At 47.8% G+C, this 19,716-nt stretch overlaps 1 protein-coding gene across 1 annotated transcript in view; it reads left to right on the top strand.

The window, feature by feature from the left end:
• Positions 1-1,407: 1,407 nt before the first annotated feature.
• LOC137525642 (parvalbumin beta-like) overlaps positions 1,408-19,716 on the top strand; it is a 208,042-nt gene continuing 189,733 nt past the window's right edge. Inside the window, exon 1 of the mRNA XM_068246794.1 lies at positions 1,408-1,466. The gene's annotated coding sequence lies outside the window, so the exon portion shown is untranslated. The remainder of the gene's footprint in view (positions 1,467-19,716) is intronic.

Raw genomic sequence — 19,716 nt, 5'->3', positions numbered from 1 at the left:
AGTAGTTAAACTAAATTTTTCCCTGTACATAAGGATGGCCTAGGCTTAAGAAGTTACTATAAATAGAAGGTGAAAAGATATCTCCTAGGAGAAAATGTAGGTGGACAAGTGAATTGATTAAGTGCCATAGACCTATATACAATTCACTTTTTTTCCTGAGTTTTCACCTAGGTGATAATTTCACACTTATTATTTATTATTTATAAAATGCCGTTTAACCACTTCAGGACTCAGCCTTTACCCCCCTTAAGGACCAGCGCTGATGTTGCTGATCTGTGCTGGGTGGGCTCTACAGCCCCCAGCACAGATCGAATACCAGGCAAAGCGACCAGATCGCCCCCCTTTTTTCCCCACTAGGGGGATGATGTGCTGGGGGGGGTCTGCCTGCGTGTGGCTGGCGGGGGGGGGGCACCTCAAAGCCCCCGCCAACGCAGGATTCCCCCTCTCCCTCCCCTCCCTCCCTTCCCCGGAGATCCGAGGCTGCACAGGAACGGATCTGTCCTGTGCAGCCTCTAACAGGCTCCTGCCTGTCATGTGACAGCGATCCCCGGCCGCTGATTGGCCGGGGATCGCTGATCTAGTACAACGCTGTTACTGTTACCAGCGTTGTAAAAATGTAAACAAAGCAGATTATTTCTGCTTGTGTTTACATTTAGCCTGCGAGCTGTGATCGGTGGCCCGCAGGCTATTCACGGAGCCCCGCCGTGAATTGACAGGAAGCAGCCGCTGGAGAGACCGGCTGTTTCCTGATTAATTAGCCTGCAGCCAGCGAAGCAGATGTGCGTCGCTGGTTGGTCCTGCAGCTACCACTTTGCCGACGCGCGTTATGAGTGCGCGGTCGGCAAGTGGTTAAGCCACCGACAAGCAAGAAAATTCTCAGGATAATTTTGACCGAAATTTCACTAAGGTTTTTGTACTTTTTCAATTGCAGAGTGCTGAAAGTTATTTTAAACATAAGATGAAAAATGATCGCTTAAAATAAAAAAAAGTGAATTGGATTGATGAATTGAAGTGATTGAATTGGATTGTGTTAGTGTTTTATTATGATGTGTTATTTTGTACCAGGGAGGATACAGGAAAGAAATTTAAAGAGCATCATGGGCCAAATGCAATTTGACTTGGAGAAGGTAAATTAAATAAGGGTCCCTGCATGCAGTATGAAAGTGTGAGTGAGTGCATTACACGTGCAGTAGGTGTCTCTCTGTAAACTGTTGCAGTGCATCCTGAGACAGGAAAATTATTTTGCCCTGTAGTAACACACCTCTAATTGCTACATCTGCTTTACATTAACTGTGGGATTGTTTAACTTGTTGTTATGCCACTTTAAACTAAATAAGTGACCTTATGAAATTAGATTTGATTTATGATCTGCACTCCACCTAAGAGGAGGAGTATATTTACCGTACGGAGATATCTACATCAGAAATACTCCATACTATACAAAGAAATCTACTGACCACTTTCAGGTGAGAACCTATGAATGTTTCTTCATATATATTTGATTCGTTGGTGTGTTTGCTTACTCACTTTGCTGTTCAGCAGTGATGCTCATCACGACCTCGTGATCACGGAATAGCCGTGACTCACAAGTATTTTTTAACTATCCTACATCGTGATCCGAATTTGTGATTGCCTCTTGATCACGGAATCAGTTCCGAATGCACTCGGATTTGTTCTCTAAATCCGGCTCGTGATCAATGATTTAGACATGATCACGGCCGTGATTAAAACCACCAAAACACGCCGACTTTAGCGGTTAATAGCAAGGCCCCCTTACATGATATATTTTTTTATATTATTTTATATATTAATTTTTTTTCCAAAAAGACCTTATAGTTTTTGAGAAAATTGATTTTAAAGTTTCAAAAGAAAATAGTATACATTGAAATGTGGTAAATGACAGATAATGTGTTTACCGCATTTACATGTATACTTTTTTCCTTTGAAACTTCCTTGAAAACATTAAAATCGATTTTCTCCAAAACTATAAGGTCTTTTTGAAAAAAAATTCCCCTTGTTCCCACTGTTCTACTTAACTTATCCTGCTAAATTGGTGTTTCTAGCAAATAAGAGGGCTTTGCTAATAACCGCTAAAGTCGTGTGTTTTGGCGGTTTTTAATCACAAATACTTTTTTCATTTGAAACATTAAAATCGATTTTCTCAAAAACTATTAGGTCTTTTTGAAAAAAATATTTTTAAGTTGTAGCCACTGATCACCTTTATAATACATGCAATTTTGGTGATTGTAGCATGTATGAGGGCTTTGCTCTTAACCTCCTTGCCGGTTATCCCAAGCACAGCTCGGGGTAACCTGCGCAGGAGGATTTCTCAGGCCCCGCTGGGCCGATTTGCATAATTTTTTTTTCCTACACGCAGCTAGCACTTTGCTAGCTACGTGTAGTACGCGATCGCCGCCGCTCGCCGCCGATTCGCCGCTACCCGCCGCGCCGAGCCGCCGCTCCGAGCCGCCCACCCCAGACCCCTGCGCAGCCTGGCCAATCAGTGCCAGGCAGCGCTGAGGAGCGGTACGGGATTCCCTGTGACGTCCCGGCGTCCATGACGTCGGTGACGTCATCCGGCCCCATCGCCATGGCGACCGGGGAAGCCCTGCAGGAAATCCCGTTCTCAACGGGATTTCCTGCATACTCTGATCGCCGAAGGCGATCGGAGTGGGTGGGGGGATGCCGCCGCTCAGCGGCTATCATGTAGCGAGCCCTGGGCTCGCTACATGATTTAAAAAAAAAAATTTTTAAAGTGCGGCGCTGCCTCCTTGCCGGATTCTTTAGACCGGCAAGGAGGTTAACGTTAATGTCAAATCTGTGATCACGGCCATGATCACAAATAGTGATGGCCTGAACTGTTCGCATGCGAACTTATTTGTGTGAACATCGGTGGTTCGCTTTTGCGATCAAACGCGAACTTTATGCGAGTTCACCCACCCTATACTACATCATTGGTCTAAAATTTGACCCTCTACATCACAGTCAGCAGACACTTGGTAGCTACACTCCCTCCTGGAGCCCCCCCACCCCTTTTATAAAAGGCAGCTGCATCGGCCATTTCCTCACTCAGTCTGCTGCTGATTCTGAATTAGGGAGAGACGGGAGAGAGTTGCTGCAGAGATTAGGGAAAGCTTAGTTAGGCTGTTGTTAGGCTTGTTAGCTTGCTCCTTGCTGAATGCTGATACTTATTGCTAAAAAGCACCCCAAAACAGCTCTTTTGAGAGCTAATGTTCTTGTGATGTGTTTTATTTTTTTGTGTGGCCCACTGACACTTGCATACACAGCCCTGTCGGTCGCAGCTGGCCATTGATAATTGCTATACTGTGCCAGGCCCAGCACATTCAGTGCCTAAATTTTCACTGCACCTGTGTGTGACAGCTGCACATTTGTAGTACCAGTCCGTGCATACCTGTTCATGTTTATTGCACCTGCGTGACAGCACACAGTATTATATACCAGCCACTGTATACCTGTTCAGTGTACCTGTGTGTATGACAGCTGCACATTTGTAATACCAATCCATGCATACCTGTTCATGTTCACTGCACCTGCATGACAGCATGCAGTGTTATATACCAGTCACTGCATACCTGTTCAGTGTACCTGTGTGTGTGACAGCTGCACATTGTATTGATACCAGTCACTGCATACCTGTTTACTGCACCCGCTATACTGTGCCAGGCCCAGCACATTCAGTGCCTACATTTTCACTGCACCTGTGTGTGACCGCTGCACATTTGTAATACCAGTCCATGCATACCTGTTCATGTTCACTGCACCTGCGTGACAGAACGCAGTTTTATATACTAGTCACTGCATACCTGTTCAGTGTACCTGTGTGTGTGTGTGACATCTGCACATCTGTAATACCAATCAATGCATACCTGTTCACTGCACCTGTGTGTGTGACAGCTGCACATTGTATTGATACTAGTCACTGCATACCTGTTCACTGCACCTGCGTGACAGCATGCAGTTTTATATACCAGTCACTGCATACTTGTTCACGGTACCTGTGTGTGTGACAGCTGCACACTTGTAATACCAGTCTGTGCATACCTGTTCACTGCACCTGTGTGTGTGACAGCTGCACATTGTATTGACACCAGTCACTGCATACCTGTTTACTGCACCCGCGTGACAGCACACAGTTTTACCAGTCACTGCATACCTGTTCATGGCACTTGTGTGACTGCACATTGTATTGGTCAAGTCAGTGCATACCTTTCACTTCATCCCCCCCAATATGGACAAAACAGGCAGAGCCAGAGGCAGGCTACCCGGCAGGTCTGTTCGAGGTCGTGCTGTCATGATTTCGTGCGGCCCTGGACCAAAGTACAGTGTTCAGAAGGCACGTGCCATCAACCCCCAAGATTGTCAGGACATAGTTAACTATTTAACCACCTTGGAGGTAATGGCGAGCTCAGCTCGTCCATTACCGCCACGGTGGATTGCTCAGCCCCTGGAGGGTCTTTCTGCACCAAATTTTCGGAGAGGGTGTAGCTAGCACTTGGCTACCTACAGTGGCTTGCAAAAGTATTCGGCCCCCTTGAAGTTATCCACATTATGTCACGTTACTGCCACAAACATGAATCCATTTTATTGGAATTTCACATTAAAGACCAATACAAAGTGGTGTACACGTGAGAAGTGGAATGAAAATCATACATGATTCCAAAGCTTTTTTACAAATAAATAACTGCAAAGTGGGGTGTGCGTAATTATTCAGCCCCCTTTGGTCTGAGTGCAGTCAGTTGCCCATAGACATTGCATGATGAATGCTAATGACTAAATAGAGTGCACCTGTGTGTAATCTAATGTCAGTACAAATACAGCTGCTCTGTGATGGCCTCAGTGGTTGTCTAAGAGAATATTGGGAGCAACAACACCATGAAGTCCAAATAACACACCAGACAGGTCAGGGTCAGGGATAAAGTTATTGAGAAATTTAAAGCAGGCTTAGGCTACAAAAAGATTTCCAAAGCCTTGAACATCCCACGGAGCACTGTTCAAGCGATCATTCAGAAATGGAAGGTGTATGGCACAACTGTAAACCTACTAAGACAAGGCCGTCCACCTAAACTCACAGGCCAAACAAGGAGAGCGCTGATCAGAAATGCAATCAAGAGACCCATGGTGACTCTGGACGAGCTGCAGAGATCTACAGCTCAGGTGGGGGAATCTGTCCATAGGGCAACTATTAGTCATGCACTGCACAAAGTTGGCCTTTATGGAAGAGTGGCAAGAAGAAAGCCATTGTTAACAGAAAAACATAAGAAGTCCTGTTTGCAGTTTGCCACAAGCCATGTGGGGGACACAGCAAACATGTGGAAGAAGGCGCTCTGGTCAGATGAGACCAAAATGGAACTTTTTGGCCAAAATGCAAAACGCTATATGTGGCGGAAAACTAACACTGCACATCACTCAGAACACACCATCCCCACTGTCAAATATGGTGGTGGCAGCATCATGCTCTGGGGGTGCTTCTCTTCAGCAGGGACAGGGAAGCTGGTCAGAGTTGATGGGAAGATGGATGGAGCCAAATACAGGGCAATCTTGGAAGAAAACCTCTTGGAGTCTGCGAAAGACTTGAGACTGTGGTGGAGGTTCACCTTCCAGCAGGACAACGACCCTAAACATAAAGCCAGGGCAACAATGGAATAGTTTAAAACAAAACATATCCATGTGTTAGAATGCCCCAGCCAAAGTCCACATCTAAATTCGATCGAGAATCTGTGGCAAGATCTGAAAACTGCTGTTCACAAATGTTGTCTATCTAATCTGACTGAGCTGGAGCGGTTTTGCAAAGAAGAATGGGCAAGGATTTCAGTCACTAGATGTGCAAAGCTGGTAGAGACATACCCTAAAAGACTGGCAGCTGTAATTGCAGCAAAAGGTGGTTCTGCAAAGTATTGACTCAGGGGGCTGAATAATTATGCACACCCCACTTTGCAGTTGTTGATTTGTAAAAAATGTTTGGAATCATGTATGATTTTCGTTCCACTTTTCACGTGTACACCACTTTGTATTGGTCTTTCATGTGGATTCCAATAAAGTTGATTCATGTTTGTGGCAGTAATGTGACAAAATGTGGAAAACTTAAAGGGGGCTAAATACTTTTGCAAGCCACTGTACATCACCCCTCTGATCGCCCTGATCGCCGCTGTTTTGCTTACCCCCCCAGAGCCCACACCGGCGCAGCCTCTCCATAGCCTCCAGGGGACACTATGGCGGCGATCAGAACTGTGCATGACGTCATGATGTCGATTGACGTCAGACGTCATGTCCGATCATCTCCATAGCAATGCCTGAGGCTATGGAGGAAGTCTCTGCCATTGCAGGATCTCGCCCAGGTAAATATCGCCAGCGGTGAGTGGAGGGGGGGGGGGTACAGTGCCGGGGGACTTGGGGGGAGAGTGTAGCTAGCCTAGTGCTAGCTACACAAACTAATAACCCTTTTTTTTTTTAAAAAGCCACCCGCGGCCGCATTGCCGTAATAATAATAAACGCCAGGGTGGTTAACACAGAGCACCTCAGCTTCCGCACGGATGCGTGCCATATCTTCCACCTCCTGCTCTGATTCTGCCACCCCACTTAACACTCAGTCATCCGGCACTACCAAAAATTGGGCCGTGGAAAGACCAAGACCCGCGTAGGGACAACTTCCTTACGAAGGCACATGATGACAAAGCACAAACTGCAATGGGATGACCACCTGAGGTAAAGCAGCACACAAAAGCAAAGCCACACACCGCAGTGGAAGATACCAGGCTGCAATTATTTCTCAAAAAAGGCGATACCCAAACTGTACCGTGATGTTGAAAGGCAAGTGGTGTCATCTCTGGTACACAGCGTTGGGTCAAGGGTAGAGATGGCCCGAACGGTTCACCGGCGAACGGTTGCCAGCGAACTTCCGGAGTTCGGGATCACGGAGAACCGCAAACTTTACTGGAAGTTCGATTCGCCCCCATAGTGCATCATGAGGGTCAACTTTGACCCTCTACATCACAGTCAGCAGGCACATTGTAGCCAATCAGGCTACACTCCCTCCTGGAGGCCCTCCCCCCCTTCTAAAAGGCAGGCAGCCTCAGGCATTGGACTCACTCGTGTGCCTGCAGTAATTAGAGAAGGGAAAGCTGCTGCAGACTCTCATAGGGAAAGATTAGTTAGGCTCTTGTAGGCCTCTTAGCTTGCTCCTTGCTAATTCTTATTGCTAAAAAAGCACCCCTCAACAGCTCTTTTGAGAGCTAATCTTGTTCTTGTGATCTATATATATATTTGTGTGTGTGTCCCACTGACACTTGTGTTGCATAGACAGCCTTGGTAATTCCTACTGTGTGTTCCACTGCTAGGCCCAGCACATTCAGTGACTACTACATGTGTGTGTGACAGGTGCACATTGTAATACCCATCACTGCATATACCTACCTACCTGTTGTTCACAGTGCACCCACCTACCTACGAGAGCTGAGCGCATGCAGTGTCACTGTACCTGTCCGGTACCTGTCTGTGTGTGACAGGTGCACATTGTAATACCCACTGCATATACCTACCTGTTGTTCATTGGGCACCCACCTACCTACGTGAGCGCTCGCAGTGTCACTGTGCCTGTCCAGTACCTGTCTGTGTGTGACAGGTGCACATTGTGTAATACCCACTGCATATACCTAGCTGTTGTTCACAGTGCACCCACCTACCTACGTGAGCTGAGCACACGCAGTGTCACTGTGTCTGTCCAGTACCTGTCTGTGTGTGACAGGTGCACATTGTAATACCCACTGCATATACCTACCTGTTATTCACTGGGCACCCACCCACCTAGATGAGCGCTCGCAGTGTCACTGTGCTTGTCCGGTACCTGTCTGTGTGTGACAGGTGCACATTGTAATACCCACTGCGTATACCTACCTATTGTTCACAGTGCACCGACCTACCTACATGAGCTGAACGCACGCAGTGTCACTGTGTCTGTCTGGTACCTGTCTGTGTGTGACAGGTGCACATTGTAATACCCACTGCATATTTACCTGTTGTTCACTGTGCACCCACCCACCTACGTGAGCACACGCAGTGTCACTGTGCCTGTCCAGTACCTGTATGTGTGTGACAGGTGCACATTGTAATTCCCATCACTGCATATACCTACCTACCTGTTGTTCACTGTGCACCCACCCACCTACGTCAGCGCACGCAGTGTCACTGTGCCTGTCCAGTACCTGTATGTGTGTGACAGGTGCACATTGTAATACCCACTGCATATACCTAGCTGTTGTTCACAGTGCATCCACCCACCTATGTAAGCTGAGTGCACGCAGTGTCACTGTGCCTGTCCAGTACCTGTCTGTGTGTGACAGGTGCACATTGTAATACCCACTGAATATACCTACCTGTTCTTCACTGTGCACCAACCCACCTACGTGAGCTGAGCGCACGCAGTGTCACTGTGCCTGTCCGGTACCTGTCTGTGTGTGACAGGTGCACATTGTAATACCCACTGCATATACCTACCTGTTCTTCACTGTGCACCCACCCACCTACGTAAGCACACGCAGTGTGACATACCACTCCGTGCATACCTTTTACCTGCACATTGTATTAGTCAAGTCAGTGTATACCTTTCACTTCATAACCCCCCCCCCCCCCCCCCTGATATGGACAAAACGGACAAAACAGGTAGAGGCAGACGCAGAGGAAGGCCACCCGGCAGGTCTGTGCGAGGTTGTGTTGATGTGATTTCATGCGGCCCTGGCCCAAAGTACAGTGCTCAGAAGAAGGCACGTCCCATCAACTCCCAAGATTGTCAGGACATGGTTGACTATTTAACAGAACACCTCATCTTCCGCAGCCCCCAGCGCTACTACAAGCACCACAGCTGCTACATTTGACACTTCGCAGGAGTTAATTGGTGGGGAATAAACTGATTCACAGCCATTATTGTTACAACCAGATTAAGGCGCGAAGCAAGTTACACCACCTCATATGTCTGAGTTAGGCGGCGACACTATGGATGTAATGTGTGAGGAGGAGGATGATGAAGTACCTGCTGTTGGTGCAGTTTTGGAGGTGTCTGAGGCAAGCGAAGCTGGGCAGGATGATTATGATAATGACGATGATACAGATACCACGTGGGATCCTAAGAGACAAGATGACCAAGGGGAAAGTTCAGAGGGGGAGCCAGAGAGGAGTAGGAGGAGATGAGATGCTGAAAGAAGCAGGGGGAGCTCATCATCAGAAACAGCTGCTGGCAGTGTCCAGCGCCAGCCAACATGCCCTTCAACGTCAGCTGCTGATGCCACCATAGTGCCATCACCCCAGGGGGGCTTCGTGGTTTGGAATTTTTTTAATGTGTCTTCCATAGATCAGAGCAATGCCATCTGTTCTCTCTGCCTCCAAAAATTGAGCTGTGGAAAGGCCAACACCCTCATAGGGACAACTGCCTTACGAAGGAGCCTGCAGAAAAGCCACAAACTGCAATGGGAAGAGCATCTGAGCAAAAGCAGCACACAAAAGCAAAGCCACCCTTCTTCTCCTCTTCCTCCTTCAGGTGCAGCATCTTCAGCCGCTTTCTCCCTTGCACCTTCACAGCCACTCTCCTCCACTCCGCCTTTGACCTTGAGCAGTTCCTACTCCTCTGCCCACCGCAGCTAGGGGTCCGTGAAGGAAATCTTTGAGCGGAAGAAGCCAATTTCTGCCAGTCACTCCCTTGCCCGGCATATAGCAGCTGGCTTGGTGGAACTGTTAGCTCGCCAGCTGTTACCATACGAGCTGGGGGAATCTGAGGCCTTCGGTAAATTTGTGGCCATTGGGACACCGCAGTGGAAGATACCAGTCCGCAATTATTTCTCTAAAAAGGCGATACCTAAACTGTACCGTGAAGTTGAGAGGCAAGTGGTGTCATCTCTGGCACACAGTGTTGAGTCAAGGGTCCACCTGACCACGGATGCCTGGTCTGCCAAGCACAGTCAGGGCAGGTACGTTACTTACACAGCCCATTGGGTCAACCTGGTGGCCGATAGCAAGCAGGGAGTACATGGCTGTGCAGCGGACCAACTTGTGACACCTCCACAGCTTGCAGGCAGGCCTCCTGTCACCTCCTCTCCTCCTTAGAAGAACCATCTTTACACATTGGGGCATTATAGAGAGTATAACATATACGCTATAGCAGCATAGAGGGTGATATAGCGGCTGGGAACGCGGAGAATCACTCGCGTTCCCAGCCTGTCGGCGGCTGTCGCCGAACCCGGAAGTAGCCACCAGTGGGGACAGAAGGATCGGAGCGAGGCTGCGAGGGCACCAGATAGCTTCAGGGGGCTGAGGGATGCCCCAGGTAAGTAAAAATAATTTTTTTATTTTGACTTAAGTATTCCTTTAACCCCGACTTATACCGGAAGTGCCTCGGACGCCATTTTTGTGGAACGCAGCGTGACCAAGCGTCTTGTTGGACGTGAAACGGACGTCGCCGACCCATTTGCAGCCCTGAGCACCCACCTCCACCCCGCACAGGTATCCATATCTTGTAAGATGATGTTTGCTTGATGTCTCGATGATGTACAAGTATCTTTCTACACAATAAATCAACTGAATGATGGACGGTGCCCGTACCTGCTTCTTGTAAACAAGATTTCATGATGTTCTTTCTTCCCTTCTATTTATACGGGGCACACATCAGTGGCTTTTAAGAGGATACATCTAAAGGGGGACATTTATGTGCGGAGATTACGTGGCTCAAGTTACTTCTGCCCACTGACAACCCTCCATTTCCCTCAGCAATAGGAGTTCCACACAGTCTGTTCTTTTGACAAGTATTATATACTTCTTTCTTCGCTGCGGTCTTTTGTACAGTGTAGAGCACCCAAACATGAGTGTATGTGTTAATTCACAGAATAATGATCAAGAGCTGGAGGAAGATATTGAGGATCTGGATATAGATTCGCTATCATATGTGGGAGAGAAGGTGGCGATCGGTAGAGAAGATTTAACCAATTTCTTTTCAAATTTATTGATCTCCACGGAAGCCAACTAGGAGGTGGGTGCACGGATTTTGGAGTTCAAACTGGGGCGTTTAAGTGAACAGGAAACCAAGTTGTTTTGGACTGTGACTACCCTCAGACGCTACAAGAGAGATGGTATTGTAGCAAGGGGTTTCAGAAGGTATTGGGAACCCTCAGAATATAGGGAAGATAAGCAATATGTTGAGGATTGGGAGGAGGAACACTTGGAACACGCAAGACGCATTCAGAACATTGTTTTGGCAAGATCTACTGTAGAATATAATAAAGTTTCTGATGAACTGAGTGAAACGAAGAGACGGTATAAAGATTCAGTCTCGGAGGAGAAATATACGACAGTCGCGGAAAGAATTGAGGAAAAAATTAGTAAAATACAAGACGAAATTAAAGCAAGGAAACTTAAAAAAATTTTTTAGAGGTAAAGAAGATTTTGACAAGGGCAAGGTGTTTAACTGGGGCCCGGTAACCGTATTCAAGTCACCTAACGGGAAGGGCTATTGGACGACAGACTCGGGATCGGATAGTGATAACGACCCAAAGAATAAACCAAAAGGAGGTCCGAATAAGAAGCCTAAAAGAAAGCCCAAAACACCTAAGAAGGGGCCGGTCACGAAACAGGAATCGGAGACACCATGGCTGGAACATCTGCCCCTTTAGACGAAGAGTCAGACGAGGAGGAAGGAATAGGTCCAGATGTAAAACGGACAGTCCATTGGGAGGGAGCCCAGGAGACAAGACAAAGCAACAAGAAACGCAAGGCCACCAGATAGTGTTGGATGATGATAGGGGGGATGGACTACAGGTCATCAATATGTCAGGAAAGACCATCCCGGAAGCTTGTACAAGTCTTTTGAAGAAAGGCCTGAACTATTGTCCCGTTAAGAAGTTCGATTTGACAGCATTCACAGTGGATCTATATAAATCTGTCTGCAAGTTGGTGATCTGCCAAAAATGAGCAAGATGTCCAGACCTCCAATTTGGCCCTTACTCACCCGATGACCATTAACCCAGTAACCGTTGGCCCAGGGGGAGACCCCAAGACCAACGGTGGGCTAGGTGAGGGTGTTTTCGATTCTGTTACCCCTGACCTTCCTCAAATGACATTAGGGTTGGATGCTGAAGCTTTGGGCTCCGGCTCATTTGCTCAGTATGACCCTACGGATGAGGAATTGGCCCAGTTCATAGATGAACTTTGGACTGAGGGGAGGGACGTGGGGTGGGCTGGGGTGATAGAAGAAGGAGGTCCACTTGGACTAGGTGATCCACATACGTTTAGGGCGTGTAGATCTATACAGCCCTTTCCAGTAAGCCCAGGTTCCAGTATTGATCACTTTTTCGACCGAGTGATGCAGGATATCAGAGCAGAGATATATCAGGAAGCAGTACCCAATTTGAGCTTAGATGAAAAAACGGCTCTTGATTGGCTGAGGGGGAACGATGGCCTGTTCGTCCGTGGTGCGGACAAGGGGGGGAACTTGGTCATAATGTCTGCGGACCAATATAGACAAGAAGCCGAGAGGCAACTTTGTGATCAGGCCACCTACTGTCCACTCACGGCCGACCCGACCCCGATGTTCCAGACTAGCCTGATAGCGCTGTTGAATAGAGGTGTTGAAAAAGGTTTCCTTTCTAAGAAATTAGCTGGAGACCTGGTACCCCTCCATCCCAGACGCTCAGTATGGTACCACATTCCAAAGCTACACAAGTCCATGACCGCAACGCAGAGGCGTAGCTAGGGTTTGCAGCGCCCGGGGACAAAGACTATTAATGCGCCCCCTAAGGTGAAGGGGCGTGGCCAAATGTGGGCGTGGTTATGGGTGGAGCCCAGTGTACATGGAGGTTAGCAGGCTCACGCTCACCCACCCTCCCTCAGTATGTACCTTCCAGCATGTTCCAAGACAAATTCAGCAATCATGAGCCCCCCCCCATCAAGACAAATTCCGCAATCATGAGCAAACATGAGGCCCCCAACATGACCAACTCAGCAATCATGAGGCCCCCAACAAGACAAATTTAGCAATCATGAGGCCCCCAACAAGACAAATTCAGCAATCATGAGGCCCCTAACAAGACAAATTCAGCGATCTTGAGGCCCCCAACAAATCATGAGGCCCCCAACAAGACAAATTCAGTAACCATGAGGCCCCCAACAAGACAAATTAACCACTTCGGGACCACAGTCTTTTCGCCCCTTAAGGACCAGAGCCTTTTTCTCCATTCAGACCACTGCAGCTTTCACGGTTTATTGCTCGGTCATACAACCTACCACCTAAATGAATTTTACCTCCTTTTCTTGTCACTAATACAGCTTTCTTTTGATGCTATTTGATTGCTGCTGCGAGTTTTACTTTTTATTATATTCATCAAAAAAGACATGAATTTTGTCAAAAAAATGACTTTTTTAACTTTCTGTGCTGACATTTTTCAAATAAAGTAAAATTTCCTATACATTTGAGCGCGAAAGTTATTCTGCTACATGTCTTTGATAAAAAAAAAAACATTCAGTGTATATTTATTGGATTGGGTAAAAGTTATAGCGTTTACAAACTATGGTGCCAAAAGTGAATTTTCCCATTTTCAAGCATCTCTGACTTTTCTGCGCACCTGTCATGTTTCATGAGGGGCTAAAATTCCAGGATAGTACAAATACCCCCCAAATGACCCCATTTTGGAAAGAAGACATCCCAAAGTATTCAGTGAGAGGCATGGTGAGTTCATAGAAGATTTTATTTTTTGTCACAAGTTAGCGGAAAATGACAGTTTGTGACAAAAAAAAAAAAAAAAAAAGTTTCCATTTCTTCTAACTTGCGACAAAAAAAAATGAAATCTGCCACGGACTCACTATGCTCCTCTCTGAATACCTTGAAGTGTCTACTTTCCAGAATGGGGTCATTTGTGGGGTGTGTTTACTGTCCTGGCATTTGGGGGGTGCCTAATTGTAAGCACCCCTGTAAAGCCTAAAGATGCTCATTGGACTTTGGGCCCCTTAGCGCAGTTAGGCCGCAAAAAAGTGCCACACATGTGGTATTGCCGTACTCAGGAAAAGTAGTATAATGTGTTTTGGGGTGTATTTTTACACATACACATGCTGGGTGGGAGAAATATCTCCGTAAATGACAATTTTTTTATTTTTTTTACACACAATTGTCTATTTATAGAGATATTTCTCCCACTCAGCATGGGTATGTGGAAAAATACACCCCAAAACACATTATACTACTTCTCCTGAGTACGGCGATACCACATGTGTGGCACTTTTTTGCACCCTAACTGCGCTAAGGGGCCCAAAGTCCAATGAGTACCTTTAGGATTTCACAGGTCATTTTGAGAAATTTCGTTTCAAGACTACTCCTCACGGTTTAGGGCCCCTAAAATGCCAGGACAGTATAGGAACCCCACAAATTACCCCATTTTAGAAAGAAGACACCCCAAGGTATTCCGTTAGATGTATGGTGAGTTCATAGAAGATTTTTTTTTTTTGTCACAAGTTAGCGGAAATTGATTGTAATTGTTTTTTTTCACAAAGTGTCATTTTCCGCTAACTTGTGACAAAAAATAAAATCTTCTATGAACTCGCCATTCTCCTAACGGAATACCTTGGGGTGTCTTCTTTCTAAAATGGAGTCATTTGTGGGGTTCCTATACTGCCCTGGCATTTTAGGGGCCCTAAACCGTGAGGAGTAGTCTTGAAACCAAATGTGGCAAAATGACCTGTGAAATCCTAAAGGTACTCATTGGACTTTGGGCCCCTTAGCGCACTTAGGGTGCAAAAAAGTGCCACACATGTGGTACCGCCGTACTCAGGAGAAGTAGTATAATGTGTTTTGGGGTGTATTTTTACACATACCCATGCTGGGTGGGAGAAATATCTCTGTAAATGACAATTATTTGATTTTTTTTACACACAATTGTCCATTTACAGAGAGATTTCTCCCACCCAGCATGGGTATGTATAAAAATACACCCCAAAACACATTATACTACTTCTTCTGAGTACGGCGATACCACATGTGTGACACTTTTTTGCAACCTAGGTGCGCTAAGGGGCCTAACGTCCTATTCACAGGTCATTTTGAGGCATTTGGATTCTAGACTACTCCTCACGGTTTAGGGCCCCTAAAATGCCAGGGCAGTATAGGAACCCCACAAGTGACCCCATTTTAGAAAGAAGACACCCCAAGGTATTCTGTTAGGAGTATGGTGAGTTCATAGAAGATTTTTTTTTTGTCACAAGTTAGCGGAAAATGACACTTTGTGAAAAAAAAAACAATACATATCAATTTCCGCTAACTTGTGACAAAAAATAAAATCTTCTATGAACTCATCATACACCTAAAAGAATACCTTGGGGTGTCTTCTTTCTAAAATGGGGTCACTTGTGGGGTTCCTATACTGCCCTGGCATTTTAGGGGCCCTAAACCGTGAGGAGTAGTCTTGAACCCAAATGTCTCAAAATGACCTGTGAAATCCTAAAGGTACTCATTGGACTTTGGGCCCCTTAGCACAGTTAGGCTGCAAAAAAGTGTCACACATGTGGTATCGCCGTACTCAGAAGAAGTAGTATAATGTGTTTTGTGGTGTATTTTTACATATAACCATGCTGGGTGGGAGAAATATCTCTGTAAATGACACATTTTTGATTTTTTTTACACACAATTGTCCATTTACAGAGAGATTTCTCCCACCCAGCATGGGTATGTGTAAAAATACACCACAAAACACATTATACTACTTCTCCTGAGTATGGCGATACCACATGTGTGACACTTTTTTGCAGCCTAGGTGCGCTAAGGGGCCCAACGTCCTATTCACAGGTCATTTTGAGGCATTTGTTTTCTAGACTACTCCTCACGGTTTAGGGCCCCTAAAATGCCAGGGCAGTATAGGAACCCCACAAGTGACCCCATTTTAGAAAGAAGACACCCCAAGGTATTCCGTTAGGGGTATGGTGAGTTCATAGAAGATTTTATTTTTTCTCACAAGTTAGTGAAAAATGACACTTTGTGAAAAAAACAATAACAATCCAATTTCCGCTAACTTTTGACAAAAAATAAAATATTCTATGAACTCATCATACACCTAACAGAATACCTTGGGGTGTCTTCTTTCTAAAATGGGGTCACTTGTGGGGTTCCTATACTGCCCTGGCATTTTACGGGCCCAAAACTGTGAGTAGTCTGGAAACCAAATTTCTCAAAATGACTGTTCAGGGGTATAAGCATCTGCAAATTTTGATGACAGGTGGTCTATGAGGGGGCAAATTTTGTGGAATCGGTCATAAGCAGGGTGGCCTCTTAGATGACAGGATGTATTGGGCCTGATCTGATGGATAGGAGTGCTAGGGGGGTGACAGGAGGTGATTGATGGGTGTCTCAGGGGGCGGTTAGAGGGGAAAATAGATGCAATCAATGCACTGGGGAGGTGATCGGAAGGGGGTCTGAGGGGGATCTGAGGGTTTGGCCGAGTGATCAGGAGCCCACACGGGGCAAATTAGGGCCTGATCTGATGGGTAGGTGTGCTAGGGGGTGACAGGAGGTGATTGATGGGTGTCTCAAGGTGTGATTAGAGGGGGGAAATAGATGCAAGCAATGCACTGGCGAGGTGATCAGGGCTGGGGTCTGAGGGCGTTCTGAGGTGTGGGCGGGTGATTGGGTGCCCGCAAGGGGCAGATTAGGGTCTAATCTGATGGGTAACAGTGACAGGTGGTGATAGGGGGTGATTGATGGGTAATTAGTGGGTGTTTAGAGGAGAGAATAGATGTAAACAATGGATTTGGGAGGTGATCTGATGTCGGATCTGCGGGCGATCTATTGGTGTGGGTGGGTGATCAGATTGCCCGCAAGGGGCAGGTTAGGGGCTGATTGATGGGTGGCAGTGACAGGGGGTGATTGATGGGTGGCAGTGACAGGGGGTGATTGATGGGTGATTGACAGGTAATCAGTGGGTTATTACAGGGGAGAACAGATGTAAATATTGCACGGGCGAATTGATAAGGGGGGGGTCTGAGGGCAATCTGAGCGTGTGGGCAGGTGATTGGGTGCCCGCAAGGGGCAGATTAGGGTCTAATCTGATGGGTAACAGTGACAGGTGGTGATAGGGGGTGATTGATGGGTAATTAGTGGGTGTTTAGAGGAGAGAATAGATGTAAACAATGGATTTGGGAGGTGATCTGATGTCGGATCTGCGGGCGATCTATTGGTGTGGGTGGGTGATCAGATTGCCCGCAAGGGGCAGGTTAGGGGCTGATTGATGGGTGGCAGTGACAGGGGGTGATTGATGGGTGGCAGTGACAGGGGGTGATTGATGGGTGATTGACAGGTAATCAGTGGGTTATTACAGGGGAGAACAGATGTAAATATTGCACGGGCGAATTGATAAGGGGGGGGTCTGAGGGCAATCTGAGCGTGTGGGCAGGTGATTGGGTGCCCGCAAGGGGCAGATTAGGGTCTAATCTGATGGGTAACAGTGACAGGTGGTGATAGGGGGTGATTGATGGGTAATTAGTGGGTGTTTAGAGGAGAGAATAGATGTAAACAATGGATTTGGGAGGTGATCTGATGTCGGATCTGCGGGCGATCTATTGGTGTGGGGGGGTGATCAGATTGCCCGCAAGGGGCAGATCAGGGGCTGATTGATGGGTGGCAGTGACAGGGGGTGATTGACGGGTGATTGACAGGTGATTGACAGGTGATTGACAGGTGATCAGGGGGGATAGATGCATACAGTACACGGGGGGGGGGGGGGGGTCTGGGGGGGGTCTGGGGAGAATCTGAGGGGTGGGGGGGTGATCAGGAGGGAGTAGGGGGCAGATTAGGGACTTAAAAAAAAAATAGCGTTGACAGATAGTGACAGGGAGTGATTGATGGGTGATTAGGAGGGTGACTGGGTGCAAACAGTGGTCTGGGGGGTGGGCAGGGGGGGGTCTGAGGGGTGCTGTGGGCGATCAGGGGGCAGGGGGGGGGGAAATCAGTGTGCTTGGGTGCAGACTAGGGTGGCTGCAGCCTGCCCTGGTGGTCCCTCGGACACTGGGACCACCAGGGCAGGAGGCAGCCAGTATAATAGGCTTTGTATACATTACAAAGCCTATTATACACTGTTGCAGCGGCGATCCGGATGCCAGTAACCCGCCGGCGCTTCCGAACGGCCGGCGGGTTACGGCGAACGGGGGGCGGAGCCAGTCCCCGGCGGCTGATCGCGTCACGAATGACGCGATCGCCGCATAGCCACTCCCGCAGCCGCCCCCGCCGATGGGCGTATTGCGGTCGTTTGGGCCCAGACTTTGCCGCCGCCCATCGGCTGGGGGCGGTCGTTATGTGGTTAAGCAGTCATGAGGCACATAAATAGACAGCATTTCACATAAATAGGCAGAATGCCCCCTTAATATGGTAGACACCTCTCACCTGGCAGCAGTTGCCCAAAATACACAATCTGACAGCAGTGGTTCCCCAAAAATAGAAAGCCCCAGGTCTATAGGTGTCCCCAGAATAGGTGGCCAGCAGTATAGATGTCCACAGAACAGGTAGCCAGGGGTAGAGATGTCCACAGAACAGGTAGCCAGGGGAATATGTGCCCAGTATATGTAGGCAGGGGTATGTGTCCCCAGTATATGTAGCCAGAGGTATATGTGCCCGGTATATGTAGCCAGGGGTATATGTGCCCAGTATATATAGTCAGGGGTATATGTGCCCAGTATATATAGTCAGGGGTATATGTGCCCAGTATATGTAGTCAGGGGTATATGTGCCCAGTATATGTAGCCAGGGGTATATGTGCCCAGTATATGTATTCAGGGTTATATGTGCCCAGTATATGTAGCCAGGGGTATAATATGTGCCCAGTATATATAGTCAGGGGTATATGTGCCCAGTATATGTAGCAAGGGGTATATATGCCCAGTATATGTAGTTAGGGGTATATGTGCCCAATATATGTAGGCAGGGGTATATGTGCCCAGAGTAGGTAGCCAGGGGTATATGTGCCCAGAGTAGGTAGCCAGGGGTATATGCCCAGTATATGTAGTTAGGGGTATATGTGCCCAATATATGTAGGCAGGGGTATATGTGCCCAGAGTAGGTAGCCAGGGGTATATGTGACCAGAGTAGGTAGCCAGGGGTATATGTGCCCAGAGTAGGAAACCAGGGGTATAGGTGCCCAGAGTAGGTAGCCAGGGGTATAGGTACCCAGAGTAGGTAGCCAGGGGTATAGGTGCCCAGAGTAGGTAGCCAGGGGTATAGGTGCCCAGAGTAGGTAGCCAGGGGTATAGGTGCCCAGAGTGCCAGGTGTCCCCCTCCCCAGCAGGAGGGGAGCAGCGCAGAGAAGAGGAAGAGCTGCTCTCCCTCCCTCGTTCTCCCCTCCAATGTCCGGTGGCTGGCAGCGGCGAGCGGAACTTACCTCCGTCTCTCGCAGCGCCGGCTGGATCTGCCGCTACTCTGGTCTGGTCCAGACCAGAGCAGCGGCTGCGCACCCGAACTTCCGGCCGGCGCTGGAGCGAGACGGAGGTGAGTTCCACCCGCCGCTGCCAGCCACCGGACATTGGAGGGGAGACGCAAGCGAGGGAGAGCACCTAAGGTGAGGGAAGGAGGGGGGATATGGCCCCCCTTCCCCACCGTCCGCACAGCTCTCCCTCTTCTCTGCGCTGCCCCCCTCACCCCTCCGCAAAAAAAACGAAGCTCAGCTGGGCGCCCTTGGGGACCCGGCACCCTGG

Source organism: Hyperolius riggenbachi, chromosome 7, assembly GCF_040937935.1.
Source record: "Hyperolius riggenbachi isolate aHypRig1 chromosome 7, aHypRig1.pri, whole genome shotgun sequence".
Lineage (NCBI taxonomy): Eukaryota > Metazoa > Chordata > Amphibia > Anura > Hyperoliidae > Hyperolius > Hyperolius riggenbachi.
This window is presented reverse-complemented; position numbering and strand designations above follow the sequence as displayed.